Below are 17296 nucleotides of genomic sequence, written 5' to 3'. Positions count from 1 at the left end.
TGTGGCATTCTAGGCCTGTGTAAAATGAATATACCTGTAAAAACAAGTCAAATGTTTTCAGTCAAAGGTATGACATTGTCCTGAACTTTCTTTTTTTTTCTTTTCATGTGTGTGTGTGAAGAACAGATTGTAAATGTTGTGAGATACCTGTGTTAAACGGGCTCAACTGAGCCAACTCGGAAATTAATCACTGGATTGTTTCAACTTATTTCAGTGCATTTTTAATACCTAACATGCCAAAGTAACACAGATTCTTAGTTCATTTTGTAGAGGAACTGGGTTTTTTGGAAGCACTGGCCATGCATCTTCAAGGGAGAAATCCTTTCACCTACTTCTCCAAAACAATAATGTTCATTATTTCTTCATTTCTTACATTGTTTCTTTACCATTTGACAATAAAACAAAACCTTTAAATGGGACAAGGAACCCTGGGATAGATATCACCTGCTGGTCAAGCTGTCTTATCCCTCTAAATAACCTGGAAATTTGTGATTTTTGTAATAGTTTAAATCAAAGCTGGGGAAGAAAGAAACCTCTACCCCAAAACTGCTACAGAGTAATTCTTTAGCAATCTGATTTATGTCAAAGCAGAGATTCCAAAATGTATAAGTGGATTCTAAGACCAAAGTGCAAAATCTTGGACTTATCTCAATAAGTGTCCAATCTTTTCTTGCAGGAGCAAAATAGAACTTGGCTCCTTTATTCAAGAATGATATTTACTTTAAAAAAATTGCCCATGATTGAAAAATGTATTGATACTGTCATTTTTTCTTCTTTTGTTCTAATAACAAAGGTTGACTCTGTAAGGACTTTTTGTAATCTTGGCATGCCTAAAAGAAGAATGTACAGGCTGCTCCCAGCAAGACTTGTAAATGGTCTCCAGTTCCTACTTTGGTTTCAACTGGCATCAGCAGAAGTACATTATAATCTACTTTAAAAGTTAAATTTTATTTATTGCTTTTAGAGAAATGGCCTAACTATATAAAATATATATTAACTATCTTAGCTCATATTGTGTACAGAAGCTTGAATAGTCTTTGCCACTGACACAGAACATCAGAAATTAGAAACAGATGGCAATTACTAGGAAAAAAAGACGAGTTTTTAGAGGAAAATGAATGCAGTGCATTCCAGAGCACATAGGGTATTCTTTTCCATGAAAATTAATGGCTATTATAAAGGTATTGTGTTCAGTGAACACACGTATCACTGACTTACCTAGAAAATGAAGCAATCAATTTTTAAAGGCTGACATAATTTAGGAGTTTGTGAAGAGGTCAGTGTGACTGATAGGAACCTGAGATTACACTGGATATTTTCTTCCACAGTTTTCTTCAAGGTTGTAGCTCTTGCTTTTCTCTATTTCTCTGCTTTTCTCTGCTTCCATTATCATTTATATAAATATGCTATTTCCTATAATGCTTGTCACAAATGAAAAATATATAAACATTTTCAATCATGGATTGCATATTTATAAAAGTCAAATATTACGTTATGCCTCTCAATCTTATTGCTTAGATCCTGTTGCACTTTTCATTCATATCCACTACATGCTCCATAACAGGCCTTTATTAAATGACAATTTATTTTTTAAATATAGATGCTAGGGGCTTTATTCAGAAGGTTTCCCCTTGTGGTATCTTTTTCAAGCAGAAAAAAACTTCTAGAAAACCCTCTCACATTTAAATGTTCAGTAAAAAACATTTTCATAAATAAAGAATTAACAGTCATTTCTGCTCAGTTTATTCAGATATTTTACAACCACAGACCCTTGTGGATATTTCTCAGCCAAAACCTATTTTTAAAAAAATAAAATAAGGACTACTCTGTGTGTATCTTCATAGATTTCATGTGCATGCAAGAGTTTTGTTCCCTTGCTAATGTTGTTTTCTTAGTTTACTTAAAGGTCATTTAGTTTGGCAGAGTATGTGTCTACCACTGAAAATTTATATGAACAAAAAAGAAAAGCCTCTTGGCATCTCTAAAAGCTTCTCACATCATTTAGCCATGATGCAAAAAATTCCTTCCTGGAAGACTTTTTCATGTTCCATTTGCTTTCAAAAAGTTATGAATGTGATGTGTAATAGAGATGATAATATAATAAATACTCTCTTCCCATCTTCAATATTGGAATGGAACAGGGTTCTTTATACTGAGAAGTCCCTACCAAAATGTACCCTAGACTGGGGCTTCCACAATTATAATATATGTTATTTGCACTTAAAAAATATTGCTGCATCCAAATAATTCCCTGAGTTTAGACATTTAGGAAATCCAAACTGGATTTTAATCTTCCATTTAGGCTTTTACAAAACCCAAGCCTGAGTTCTTTCAAACTTCCACTAGGGGATTCTGCTTTTGAGACAAGTTTCCTGTTCCAATCTATGCATGCAAAAGTGAAGACCAAGATTGGATATAAATGCTGTTTAGAGTTTAAACACCCTAACAGGGCACTGCTACACCCAAAATATCTTATTACATTAGGGAGCTCTTGCTGTCATCTCAAGGGTTTCATTTCCACACCCCTGATACTACTCCAGACTGCTTGTTGTCCTCTGCTCCTGGGAGTCATGCCTTCTCCTGCTCTTTGTCATAACTCTGTGAGAAACAGCAGGCAAATAAAAAAAGGGAAGCAGGGGAAGAAAACATCTGTGTAAGTAAAAGCTAAAAGAAAAAAATGGAAAGACAACAAACTCTTCTTATATGGTTTCTGATCTGAGTGTGTTGTCATGGGAGCTGAGAGTACCTGTCTTACTCCAGCAGGAATTTTGTTTTGGCATTCCCCAAGGGGTCCACAGTTGTATGATGAAACTGATAGATGAGCAGTACACTTCAATGTGTAAATGGGCCTGGCAGACACTGTAGACTTGGACCATTTTATTTTCAGATGTGCAGGAGCCAGACCGATGTAAGATCTCAGTGTCAGCTCCCAACCCATTTGTCACAGAATGTGCTGCTTCCGTGGAGAGGATGGAACCCGCTCCAATGAAGAAATGGTCTGGAAGGCACCTGGAAAAGCCTGCTCTGATATGTACTGAGATAACACTTGCAGCTCTTAAAGGGAAGAATTACTAGCATGAAGGAAAAGTATCTTGGGTAATGCAGGTGCTGTGTGTTTCTGACATGGAAAAGAAGGAGACATTTTGCTCTTGGCTGCCAGAATTTTTCTCTTTGGACCTATCAAACTATCAACAGTGAAGTTTGAGCTTCAGAGTGTTGGAGTAATTTAGTCCATGTAATGAGATTTACACAATTGGATTGCCAACACAAACAGGCACAAGCTAACCAGAAAAGGAAAAGATGGAAGATATGATACGTAATTTAAAACATATTTGCAAATATATTTCAATATATTTAAAGCTTTTCCTTCCACACTGGCAGATAATTATGCATCAACTCTTCTACTGGGTTGATCAAGACACTTCTGTAATATAATTCTACTAAATTCTACTAAATTCTACTAACAATTCTACTAAAACACCATTTATTATAGAGTCTCAATTCAATTAAACTAATGAGCCCAACAGAAGCGGTGAAAAGGGGGATTCAGGGTGTCCCCTCTCCAGGGTATCACATCCTGGCTTCTGGATCCTCTTCTGTAGAGAGAAGTTGTCCCAGTGTCAAATTAAAACTCATCATGGACAGCATGGCTAGAGAGTCTCTTCAGCACGTACTTGCCTTTTTATGTGTGAGTATCACTTCTAAGGACCAACAATCAAGTGTCAGAAACAAGAACTACACTTAAGCATTTTCTTAGATCACTTCCTGACTTCTTATTGCAAGAACAGCCTAATAAAACATTCTTCAGTCCTGAACGACCCAAGAAGCAAGAAGGGAATCTATGAATTTAGTGCTAGCCTTACTTCCTGACTCAACAGCAGTAGACAGGACAAGGCACAGCACAGTGATTATTTTATTTGCAGTCTGACCCATGTGACTGCATGGCCAGCTTTAACAAGTTGGTAATATTTCCTAAGTGTTTTGCATCAGAATTTCAGCACAACCAAGGTGACCAAATGAAAAGGACCACAGTAATGAAGTCAGCCCTTCCATTAATTTGTTGAAACAAGCAGTAAAACCAAACATGCTAAGCAAAGCAATCTCCTAAGTTATGTGTGAATGGAGGTTCTCACTAACAGAATTTTACTCTCTCTTCCTTGTAATGACATGCATTAATAATTTTAGAAGCTTTTCCTGGGGACTTAAAATAATCAGTTTTTAGTCTGAAGCTGGAGGTATGTCCTGTGTTAAGAGGACTCAGTTTCCATAGGAATTTGCTTTTAAATGTAACAGTGGATTCTAGGAAAGAAGTCAATTCTATTGCAAAAATAGTTGTTGTTGCTAGGTTTAAATGGTTCTGATAATATGGGTATTTGCAATGGACTTTCTTCTGGACTCAAACAGGGCAGATGACTCAGTGTACTCCAGACTCTTTGGCCTTTTGTTTATAATGTAAGAAACCTGCATCTATCTCCCAATAATGCTTCCCATCTGGGAAACCTGGGTTCCTGTGTGTGCCCTAACTACCTCCTACTTTTGTGATCATCTAATTTGCTGTTTTATGGGACACTTTTCTTCCTCTTTCCCCCAGATCTCAGTTTCTGTGATAAGGAAGTGAAAATGAGTGGCTCAGAGAGGATCATGACATATTCATGACAAGAAGCTAATCTAGAAAGGAATTAAGAAGGGCATCACAGCCTGAATAAAACATAAGCCTAGAATTTAAACTAAACCCTGTCTGTGAGACCTTCCTTGTCTGCAGCCACCAGTTCCATCAGAAACACGAACAGTGGTATGGTCATTGTTTGGAAATGAGGTCAGTGGTTCAGCACTCCAGGTACATTTATTGATTTGTTTATTTATTTGGCTTTACTTACCTGCTTTTTTTTTTTGTTAGTTAGCAACATGTTCGTTTTTCTGGCATCACTCACTTCTGTGTCAGATGTATTTGTTCTTCATTAATTTGATCAAAACTTCAGCAGTTATTGTAAGTATTGGCGCCCTGCCCTAACCTTGCAGTGCTAGGCAGAAATCTATGTCTGACTTTATTGCCTTTCCCAGTCAAGGTTTAGACTTTCAAGTCCATTTTCCAGTGGTAAGTGTACATATTGATGAATCACAGAATCAACTAGGTTGGAAACGACCTTTGAGACCATCAAATCCAACCTATGACCTAACACCACCTTGTCAACTAGCCCATGGCACTGAGTGCCATATTCAGTTTTTTCTTAAAACACCGTCAGGGACAAGGCAACCTTGTTGCCTTTCTCTGGACATACTCCTTTCTCTGGACAAACTGAGCATCTTCAGCATCTCCATGGCGTTCTTGAATTGCTGGGCTCAGAACTGGACACAGGATTTGAAGTGCAGCCTCAGCAGTGTTGAGTGTAAGGGGGCAATCACTGCCCTGGTCTTGCTGGCCACACCATTGCTGATACAGGTCAGGATGCTGTTGGCTTTCTTGGCCTCCTGGGCACACACTGGCTCGTGTTCAGCTGCTGTCAAGCAGCACCCCCCAGGTCTCTCTCTGCCAGGCAGTTGTCCAGCCACTCTGTCTTCAACTTGTAGTGCATTGAGGCATTGTTGTGATCAATGTGCAGGACTCAGGAATTGTTTTTGTTAAACCTCATATCCTTGGATTTGGCCCATCAATTCCAGCCTGTCCAGGTCCCCCTGCAGAGTCCTCCTACCCTCCAGCAGATCAACACTCCCCCACAACTTGACGTCATCTGCAAATTTGCTAATGGTAAACTCAATCCCCTCATCCACATCATCAGTAAAGATATTAAACAGGACTGGGCTCAGCACAGATCCCTGAGGGACACCACTAGTGACAGGCCACATGAATACAGCACCAGTCTCTGGGCCCAGCCGTGCAGCCATTTCTTAACCCAGCAAAGAGTGGACCTGTCCGAGCCAGCTTTTCCAGGAGTATGCTATGGGAGACAGTGTCATAGGTTCTTCTCAAGTCCCAGTAGACTACATCCACAATATGTATGAAATGAACTTACTTCTCATGAGCACCTGCATGCAGGCATATTTAAAGTTTGTAATCCTACCAGTACCACTTTATATTACTTATTTGGTTAGGTGACATTCTCATTCATCTCATGTTGTGTCCTTTCATAAATCACAAAATTTTTAGTAGATGAATGGATCACCTCTATGCCATATCTGTTGGCCTTCAGGTGACATAGTTCATTCCTCTATGTTGCATTAAGAAGGTATAGAAGAGGTAGTTATACTACCACTGTTAATTTGCCTTGCAAAAATAATGCATCACAGCTTGCAGGAAGATACTTGAAATTGTATTCAACTTCAGTTTGCAAGTGAAATGAGAAGACTGAGAGCAAGAGGCTTTCACACTAGACTCAGTGTACCCTATAAAAAAGACTTCAGTCTTTGACTGTTTATGTTGACTTGTGACGGCAGAGCAGGGAACTACACTCGGATACAAACAGAAATGTATAAAGAAAGACAGGCGCTAAGGGAGTGTTCCCTTGAGCTGGCTCACCCATTTACTTCAGCTGTACAGGAGTTCTGGTGAGAAAACAGCTGGCTTACTCACACACAAATATGAAATAGCAGCAAGAACCCTAGCTAAAGTAATCTTTGACATTCAAAGTTAACACAATCATCACTATACAAGCCAAGCATTTCAGGGGCCTGGCGACAGATGGTATTATAATTTTTTCCTACTGCAGTTTGCTTTCATTACCCTATTTACAGACGAAAGCCACCTCAGTGCCTGAAATTGTAACTATGATACACACAAGGTGCTGTTTGAAAAACTCTAGTCTAATCATATAGCCTTTATTCCAAGGGTTTTTTTAAAGTAATAATGCAACTTCCCTTTCACTGACTTCGTAGTTTACCAGTTATCCTACATTACTGCATTTCATCCCTTCTACAACTATTTTTCTGGGTTTTTTTTAATGTACTCCTTGTTGATAGCTATGGATCTTTCCGCATTTCTGTTTGGTTTTCAGTCTATATTTTTTCCTAGGCATAGTTGCTATCTTAAAGTGTAAATTAACTTCTTTCTACCACAATGTCTACCACTTCTATCTACCACAATTGGGGTTTCTGCCACAGTCCAGATTCCCTTTAGACATACAAGTAGGTACATGTTTTGGGGTTTTTTTACGTAAAACAATCCTACACATAAACCACAAAAATATCTTATTTTAGCCTAGAATAATTTATAAGCAACAAAAAATCTGAGAAATCATTCTTCCATAATCCTTCTCATCCTATACCCTCAAAACTGTGAGAAATAAAGTTCTTAGCAAACATGATCACCTCTAAGGGCACCAAAAGCAACTTTAAATATTCTGTAAGATACATTGATTTTAATTTTTGCTCCAAACTAAATTTGTTTTCATATGCTTTTCAAAACTCCTATCTGATTTCCCATCTTTCCAGGAGCCTCTAAACCATAATGAACTTTTAAAATAATACTTGAATATTCTACCAAAATTCGATTCTGGTAACAATTATGTCAAGAATTGTAGATATTTTAAATTGAGAAGCTCATGTACTTTATCCTACTCTCAAAGTTAAGCTGTTTCTCCACTAAATCTCTTAGCACTTTATTCATTCCAGTTTAAAAATGCTGAATAATAGAGTTATCACCTCTTTCTTTGGGCAGCTGAGCGCTGAAAATAATACAGAATTTTCCAATCTTTGCCTTTGTGAAGCATTTACAAAATACTTTAGGGGAGCATTACTGGAATTAGTTGAGTATGTTCTGGTTTTCCTTTGTTTTGAAAAGTTTTGCTTGCAGAGATATTTGGACTGACCCCAGCACATGTCCTTGTGACCATGAAATAGAGGAATACTGGCTGATAAATATCCATCCAAATGTGTTTTCTCCATGATTAGCTGGGAACAGGGAGAGAAAGTCTCAGAGAATTCTTCTATAGACACAAGGGTCATGATTGCAACCCACAAAGGCTGCTCAAATAAGTAATTTTGTTCTGGCAAGGTAAGTGGTAAAAGGGTGTTGAACACCTGCCCCTGCTTGTAGAAGATTCATGGCAAGGGAACTCAGAAACCTGAGGCTTATGAAAAAGTTTTCATTGAGCAAAAAACTGCAGACTTGAGGAAGGAGGCAAACTAGAAACAACAACATGTCTCCAGGGTCCTGGTTAAAAAAAGACATCCAGCCCTCTGTTGTTACTGCAACTCTGAAGAAACGATGTGGGGTTTTTTGTTCAGTTTGTGTCTGAACATACAAAACCGATTGATTGTCAACAAATGTGGAGACTGTTGTTTTGTGAGGGTGTCTTTTGTTTGAACATTTTGTCTAGAGTTTGGAAATGTTTGAACATTTTTTTACAGAGTTTTTTATTTAAGGGAGATTGCTGGTGCAAAGGCACTTACAGTATTCTCCAAGAAGGGAATTGTTGTAGCGTTGCGTTGTATTGACTGCTAGTCAGAAATAAGCAACTTTAAACTATTTTTAATCAAACTTCAGTCCTGAAGTGGGAAAGCTGTGAAATCTCAAGACTGGTGTAAGTAGGGGCAGAAAACTCCACCTCTTAGAGGGAACTGGATGAAGACAAGAAGGCAAATCTGTAAAACTGCTGCTTTCTATCATCCCTGTGGTAACAGCTGGTCTTGGACTCATCTCATAGGCAAAAAGTATTGGATAGACAGAACTACTATGTCAATAGCAGTAAATTGAAGATGCTTGGGATTACTCTTTTGGCAACGAGGCCAGCTGGCATTCAATCGCCCATGTCCAAAACTGCCTAGGAGAAATTATGCAGCTGGACACAAACAACCTGTTTGGAATGATCCTTGGTCTGTCTAGTTCCTGAGCCTCACCAGGAGCTGTCAGAAAGTGAACTAGCTATTGTGGATCAAAAATGCACCATGAACCTTTCTCATAATTTAGTTATATAGACAATCAGTAACTGTGAGTGTTTCCTGGCACTGTTCATTCAACTGAACAGATATACCCATCATAATTTTATTACAAAAGATTTCAGTGGCCTACACAATTACAAATAATAACCAGAGTAGCACTTCAATATTTTAACATCAGATTTTTAAACTAGAGGACCATTGTCTTATGAACTGAGATGATCGTTTTGTTTAAAGTTAAGAAATGAAAAACAAAAAACACTTTTCATTTTGAGAAAATTACGCATTCAATTAAAATTTCATGAGATTCTACTTCAGAATATTCTCCAGACAGAAAAAGAAAGTCATCTGCTCAAAAGTCTTGAGCAATATTTTTAAGGAAAATCTTCATTCCTTCATTAAATGGGCAAAATTTTTCCAGTCCTCTTTTGTTTCCATTTTGCATTTAACTTTTTATTCCCCTACTTCATGCTACATAGAGGAAGTTCTGACACTCTCCATCTGTTAATTCAATCACTCCATGTTTCATTCCTGTTTTCACTATTGTTTTTTGCCTGTTTTATGAGGCTGAGGCCAGACATTGGGCAAGCTTAAGAGAAACTTACAAAAAACATTCTGGCCACCTAGCTCATTTCAAGCAAAAGAATGTGTGAATGTATTTTGCAACTGCTAAGTCAGCTGTTTCCACAGTAAAGTTATTACTACCCATAGCCCAATAAAAGGGCTTGCTAAGAGTTTTTGGAAAGACTTGTTTTGCTGTGTTGTTTACTGCATTGACTCTTCAGTATATCAGGTCATGCAATGTAATTACTTTTATCTCAAGAAAGTTGACTGAAAAATCAAGATAAAAAATGAAAATTTTTTGTGAGAATTCTACCAATTTAACTAGAATTTTGTTTACCTGAAAAACTGTTGCTTCACACTTTGCCACGAGTTTTGTGTTGCACTGTAACTCTTTCACATTTGCTACCAGCCTTGCGGGGGCAAATGACAGGAAATCAAGACATAAATGAAGAAAAAGTACATACCATCATAAGACATTACACAGACTCCTGTGAGCTGCATTATTGCATGGTCATTCTTATTAACCTTAATACACAAAACTGGCTTTGATTGTTGGGTTAACAGCATAACATTTGTTCAAATATGAGTAACAGAATAAATCCATTATGGCTGCTGTAACTTGGTTTAAAAATTAATGTTAACTAAATTACCATAGTAGTACATAATTGTCATCTCCAGTTCCATTTGGTTTTGAGAAACATAGGAATAAAAAATGGAATTAAAAACAAAAACAAAAACAAACAAACAAAAAAAATGTGCAGAAAATGCAAAGGAGTACTGAAATGAATACTGGAAATTTAGTGTTTAAAAAAAGCTCAATGAGAAGTACTCTGAGTCAAGTGTTGAATTATATTAAAAAAGGCCTGGAATTGTGAGAAAAGATGCTGCATCTTGTTTTCTGGTTCCTACTGCATTTATAGAACCTGTACTTTATAAAATATTCGTGACGTGCAGTATTACATAAAAGAAATACGAATGTCTCCTACTGAAAAAACCTGCTTGAATCCATCATTTCAGAAAAACCTAATGGAAATATTCATCTTTTGACCTACTTACACTACATATCAGTTTTAAAAATTCTGGATAGCATTTCAGAGAAGAAGCAACACTAATAGCATAATCTATATCACTAATACTTGTGATCAATTCAGAACATTTTTCAAAAGTCCATGTCAGAAATTCAGACCAAAGAAAACTAGGGGATGTTCCAAAATGGGACATCTGCATCCTACAAACCTGCCTCAAAAAGACAAATTCACTGTGAACTGCTGGGTGTCTAGAGCTGCCTGATAAGAAATACTGAGCACAGAGGAACTGCTGGAATTCCAGTCATTGGCACAGCCTATCCATCTGATTCAGTGTTGTACTGGACTTTCCTGTACTCAGGGCCTTAATTATCATCTGTGATTTTAACTAATTTGTGAGTCTCATTTTATAATTAATACTGTCATGTTATCAGTCAGATTGTCTTCCATAATATCCTACGAATTAGGCTGCACATCCATTAATATGGTATTTATGGCTTGGTTTTTCTTCAAGCCTTGCAGCAGTCTTGAAGAAGCCATTTTAATCTTGCCTTTGGATGGCAAATATAACAAAAATTTTGGCCTGCCTGGAAACCCCCAAGATTTCAGGATCTCTGATAAAATCTAATTCCAAACAAACTAGTGCACCACTATAGAATTAGGTCACGAGAGGTCTCCGAGACCCACACCTTCTCATATCTAATTGTCATCTCCCTCCAACAGAAAAACCCACCAATGACTTATTGTAAAACTGACATTTCCACTTTGTTTCATCTTTAATTCTCTAGGTTTTCAATAGGAAGCATATTCATTACAAAGGGTGAAGGAAACAAAATAAAGATTGAAATGTTCATAGATGTGCGGAGTCATCCAAGAAGATTGCCAGGGAACATGATATTGCTACAGCCTATGATGCTCAAGACAATCTAAGAATTAGTCTTCTACCTATCTTCTGTCTCCTATCCAGCTGAAAAAGCCCAAACAATTTATGTATGCCCTAGAGATGTGCTTAATACAGAATATTCCACTCCCAGTGTAGAATGCAAAAGCCTTACCAGAGAGAAATGTTTCTCTTTCTGAGCATATATTCATCTGTGGTCAGGGTATTGGTATTTTTAAAATGTCTCCAGTTATGCATACCCATGGGCCCAACAATAATTTTCTGGAACTGTTCATGTGCTGTTGATAAACTAGGTTTTTAGAGGATACTTTTCCTCTAGCTTTTAAATTGCATTCCTATGAATATGGAAGAGACATCTTTGGAAAAATTCTTCACTATATCTATATATTGAAAAAAGAGCTGTTGCTGGTAGAGGTGGAATCTCTGTGGTTTTGGTTTGGGATTTTTTTGGGGAATTTTTTTTTTTATTATTGGTTTGTTGTTGTTTGGGGTTGGTTTTTTCGGTTTTGTTGTGTTTGGGGGGACTTTTGTTGGCTTTTTCAGGGTTTGACTGTGTTTAAGATTTGTTATATTTTAGTTTTTCTACACAAGCTAGGTATTTTCCTACACAAACAGTGCTTCTTGTTTTATACGTCTGAAGAGCATGGTGGTGTGCAGTAATATTTCAACACACCTCAAAAATAATTGGAAACAGGATAAAGAAAGTTCATATTGATGTAAGGGGAAAGAGAAAGATGATTCAGCAAACCCCCAGACAGGACCAGTATCCCTAGTTCTCCAGAACTCCAATGGGTTGCAGCTGCCTGTACTTATATCCAGGTGAGCATTTTTGGCTCCTCCCCCTGGGCGGGGCATCTCACAATTGGATGATGACTTAAATAGGAGGTCCTTGATTGCCCATTACTGTGAGAGTGCTCTTGGAGACAGCTGCCTTTGTGTCATATAGCGAGGCATTGCTGGGGCTTTTCCTGACCATGGTGATAGACTGCATCCTGTTGTTCATCTCTGGTCTAAATTTTTGTAAGGAGTGGATATTATTATAGCAGGTATTTTATATAGCTCTGTTATGTATAATATGGTGTAATATAGCATTAGTCCTGTAATTTGTTAGTAGTTGTTTAAATTTTTTTTATCCTTTCTGGGCCATAGGATGTTGATCTGGCTTATCTGTATTTATCTTCTGGATTGTTTCCCACAATTAGATTTCCTTTCCTCTGCTCAGTTATGCCCAGACACACTTGTTGTTTGCATTTGCTCCTCAACTAATTTTAGGACAAGGAATCTGAGGATTTCTTCGGCAAAATGGCCAGATGATCTTGCATTTAGGGTTCATTAAAGGTTCTATTGTAAGAAATTTTAAGTTATCTCATAGCCCTCCTTTTGGAAATGCAATATTACTATATGCAAAATAAAGGCAGCATAATTTCTCATTTAGCAATGGCACTTCCACATCAGTTGGTGAAGGCTTAAGACATCTTCTCTTTTATAACAGAGATTGAGCCCAGCAAAAATATACTTGCAAATACAGCAGAGGACACAGTTTGTGGCAGTAATCTTTCCTTTTTTAGTGTTGGGCAAAATGCTGCAGCTTACTCTCATGTCTGGTGTGCCTACGTATACTGTGCAGAGGACTAGGAGGCTACAGGTTATTTCTTTATTTTGGGGCAAAAGTACTAAGAATGGCCTACTACAAGTTCATGTGGCAAATTATGTTCTGGTTAGCCATCTGCTAACAAATTGGATGTTAGCTGGTTCTCCTCAATAATAGCTAAATGATAAAGGATGACAATAATTTCCCCTGTCTCATATATTCTAGGGAACTATGTATAATGGGGAATTAACTTCCTTGCTCTTTCATGGTCATAAAAAAAATCATTTTTAGGGTACACCTACAAGGATTATTGAACATAATCATCACAAATCTGTTTTGCTCATTTGCCAAAATAGTGGGGTTTCAGCATGATTCAATCAAGAGAGGTGTAGCTTTAATTAGAAATTAGTGCCATACTGAATCAAAGACAATATACCCACACCTGGTGTTGCATTTCTTGTCTATCTGCAATTTGTTGTTTGAATTGTAGGCAGAACATGCTTGCGGTACTGTATGGACCCTACTTTCTCTATCAAGTTTGTGATCTTGGGACAGATTGTACTACTACATGACAGTGAATGTTGTTGGGAGAGCATTACAGGCAGGTAACTGAAAAGAAACTCCTGTTGAAGCATTACTTAGTTTGCCAAAAATTATCATTATATAAATATATGTACACAAAGAAATTATAGAAAAACAATGCATAACATTAGAAAATTAGATGTTAAAACTGTTCTTTTTACCACATGATTCTGGAAATGTCCACAACGTTGTGCCAAGATAAAGAGTGACTTTCAAATATATGGAAACCATTTTTGAACATTCAGCAAATCTGGAATTTAAATATTTTTTGATGTGACAAATAGGTGAAGATAAATGGCAGTTGTCCCTAAGTGTATTAAAAAAAAGAGATGATAATATCTATCTAGCAGCATAACTACTATTTATCTATGGCTCTCAAAGAGTTTGCAAAAGGAGGTCATGAAAACGTCACAGGTGTTTGGAATTTATTAAAATGTGACAGAATGAAAGATTTGTCATATTTATGTTCTACAAAGTAGTTACTGAAATGCTGCAGAGGATAACACACCTAAGACTTGCCAGTGAAAAAAGAATTACAGCAGACAAAACTCACAAAATACAGAAAAATCATCTATCTTACTGCTGTTTTTCACAGCACTTTTTGTGGACATCTTTCTGTTTTATTAATTTACCATAGTATACCTGTTCCTTCATTTATATATCTACTAAGAGAGATTAAACTAATTTTAAAATAAAAGCTACATAAATATTTTTTATAAATCAGGGTTAGATGCTAAAGAATATTGAATATATACTCAATTGAATCTTGTATTTTGAAAAAAGATATGTACTGGTGAGTTGCGAGTTCAGAGTTTTTTCCATCGGTGCTTGCTGATTGCATTAGATGTGGGGTCCCTTATCAGAAGTGACTAGAATGGGGCATTTCCTTCCTGTCAAAAATATTGCTTTTCAAAACCTTTGTTCTGGCCCAAAAAATCTTCATTGATTCTTACTCAAATGATCAGTATTGACAGATGTGAGCTTCCCTACCAAGTATTTCAACAGGCAACTTCTGATCAAGGTTTCTGCGCTAACTGGAATTAGAGAAATTATTTGAGATTGTCACAGACATTGCAGTTTGTCTACACGTCCATGTCTTCCTGTAGATAAAAGAAAGAAAGAAAAGAAAGAAAAAGAAAGAATAAACATTTGTTCTAAGATAGATATCTAAGGTGCAGGAACTCAAATTCCACAGCTGTGCTTATTTCTGGTTGCTGAATAGCTAGTTCAGGCTCACATACTCTTATTACACCTTTACTCTTTTTTTTCCCTTTAGTCTGTGCAATTGTCTTGACCTTGTCACGGGACTTGGCACATTCTCTGCCTTTGGGCCATTTGTACTGTTGCACTTGTCCCAGTCACAGACTACATCGTATTAGGACTGGAGACCATATCTTACACCAAGCATATCACCATGGTACTAGGTGGATTTGATACACTGCACTAGGGCAGTGAATCCTGAAGCCATTTGGATCCAGAGCAGATCCCCTTGGGCTCTTTTGGTAGATTTTTGGGGGAATTTGTTAAACTGAGAGTGTTTCAGTCAGAGCAGCTCCTACAGCACTAGTCTATGACATACAGAAAAAGACTAAAAGAGTGTCACGATTTCTGGAGTTTTAAAGTATCTTCCAGATTTTCAGCTGTCTCTTCAATTTCCTCCCACTACAGTATATAGGTAGATGTGCCCAAAAAATGTCTACCCTTTTCAGCAGAAGTCAGTGCAGAAACAAAGGCCAGAATTTTCAGGCGACAGGTTGTAATAAATGGAATTGTTAGCAATGGAATAGTTCGCGCATACCTCAGCTTCTTACACATCAACTTCTCCCTGTTAATTGCAAATGTGCTTGACAGCCACCTAACTGTTAGTTTAGTGCACTGAAAACCCCTGCTACAAATTCCAAACTGTTTCAAAGACCAAGATAAGTACTGCTGAATTACATCTGTGAGTTATTCTCCATCCTTTTACTCTGGTGATGGATTAACTAAGATATGTAAACATTCTGCTTCAGAACAGCATGAAGAACCTTGTGCATTTTTATAAGGGACTAAAGGTTATTTCAAACCTATCATCTGAGTTTGTATTTGCCACAGGGGTTTCTGGATGCTTAACTCATTTTTTATGGTTGTCAAATAATTTGCTCTACATGCAAAGCCTTCCTACAGACACATGCACTAAGGACAACACTAGTTTGAATCCTTGTGTGGTTATTTCCCCCTGTAGTTTTCTCTTTATTTTTTTTTAAATACAAAACTTCTGATATTATTTTCTGATTGCCAAACTCTTATTCTTGTCTGCTTATGGAGCTTGTAGGAATAAAACATACAGCCAAAGTCATCTCAGTCAGTTGCACTTCATTCCTCTTGGTCAGCTCAAATAAATCCTATTATTGCATGAGGCAAGCTCTCCTCTGCTTCAAAGCAGGTCTCCTTGTGCTGATTCTCTGTGAAATCTCAGTATGCCATTGCTTATTTATTTAGCTGGCATTAGTCATCTTGTTGGGTGCATTCAAAACATGAAGAAAATTCTGTGTGCTCTTCCTTCCCATTCTTTACTGTCACTCAGACTAGGACTGAGCTAACTGTGCAAGGATTAGCAACGGGTTGCAGGGCTGTTAAATATGTTACCTTATTTTAAATAGAGACCAGCAGTCATCTTGCCCCGATGACTAGAAAGGATATCCTCCTCTTCATTGAAAATATAGAGAACTTGGGAATTGACAATATAGAGACTGTCTCACAAAACACCTACGAATCAGGGAAAACATATTTTCCCTGTAGTGCTGAAGAATTTTGAAGATCTTGGCTTTAGTGTGTCAGTCTTAGGCTACTGTAACAGTCTCCTAATCTGTGCAGAGCTGAAGTTCTTGATTTAAAAAAAAAAAAAAAAAGTGATTTTTTTTTTTTTTAAAAATCTTACATTGGAAAATGATTAAAATATATTTTAAAACTTTAGCCAGCAAGCCCTAGATTTGTGAGGCCAGAAAACATCTGGACAACTCATGCCTTCACTCCCTTCACTTGGAATAGGGGAGGAGGGGATATTACATTCCAAGAGAAATTCCAATCTTCCCTGGCAGATACCTGTCTATCTAAACCAAGACAACGTTCTTAGCTCCTTTCCAAAGCAGAGAAGGACTTAGATTTTTCTCTGTCAAGTCTTATGACCCTTTGGTATTGATACTTGTCTTTTGACATTTTTTGTGTTTAGGAGTTGATTTAAAGTTTCAATTTCAGTGTTTTGTATTAACTGGCAAATTTTACAGTCAAGATGAGCTTACTGCTCTCTTCTGACTGCCTTGAGAAAGTTAAGTGAAAATGCTTTGTTTAACAAGGTTACCAACTCAGGTGAAATTTCTAGGGGTCTAACAAGGTAAATGTCCACAATAAAAAAATCGTTCTGTTACAATACCATTTTTATGAGTTCCTTACTAATGTGGGGAAATTAAAAGTCTCGGACTCTCTCAATAGTCTTAAAATGCTTTCAAATAGAATTTTACACACAAGAATTTGCATTCTTTGACTTTATGCATTACCATGTACAATTAATATCTGATGCTGACTGGCGTGGCTTGCAAACAACTGCGATCTGGTTAAGATTGTTTTAAAACCCTCTTCTTGCATAAAGGTCTAGAAATATTTTCCCATTGGCAAATTCATATTTCTGGAGTAACCCCCCTAATTGGGTTGTCTGTCAGGTGGACAGCACTCAAGAAATTGTTCACCAATTTTTGCTTCAATGTAGCATGTGATTTTGTTGATTTT

This window comes from Sylvia atricapilla, chromosome 3 (assembly GCF_009819655.1).
Source record: "Sylvia atricapilla isolate bSylAtr1 chromosome 3, bSylAtr1.pri, whole genome shotgun sequence".
Lineage (NCBI taxonomy): Eukaryota > Metazoa > Chordata > Aves > Passeriformes > Sylviidae > Sylvia > Sylvia atricapilla.
This window is presented reverse-complemented; position numbering follows the sequence as displayed.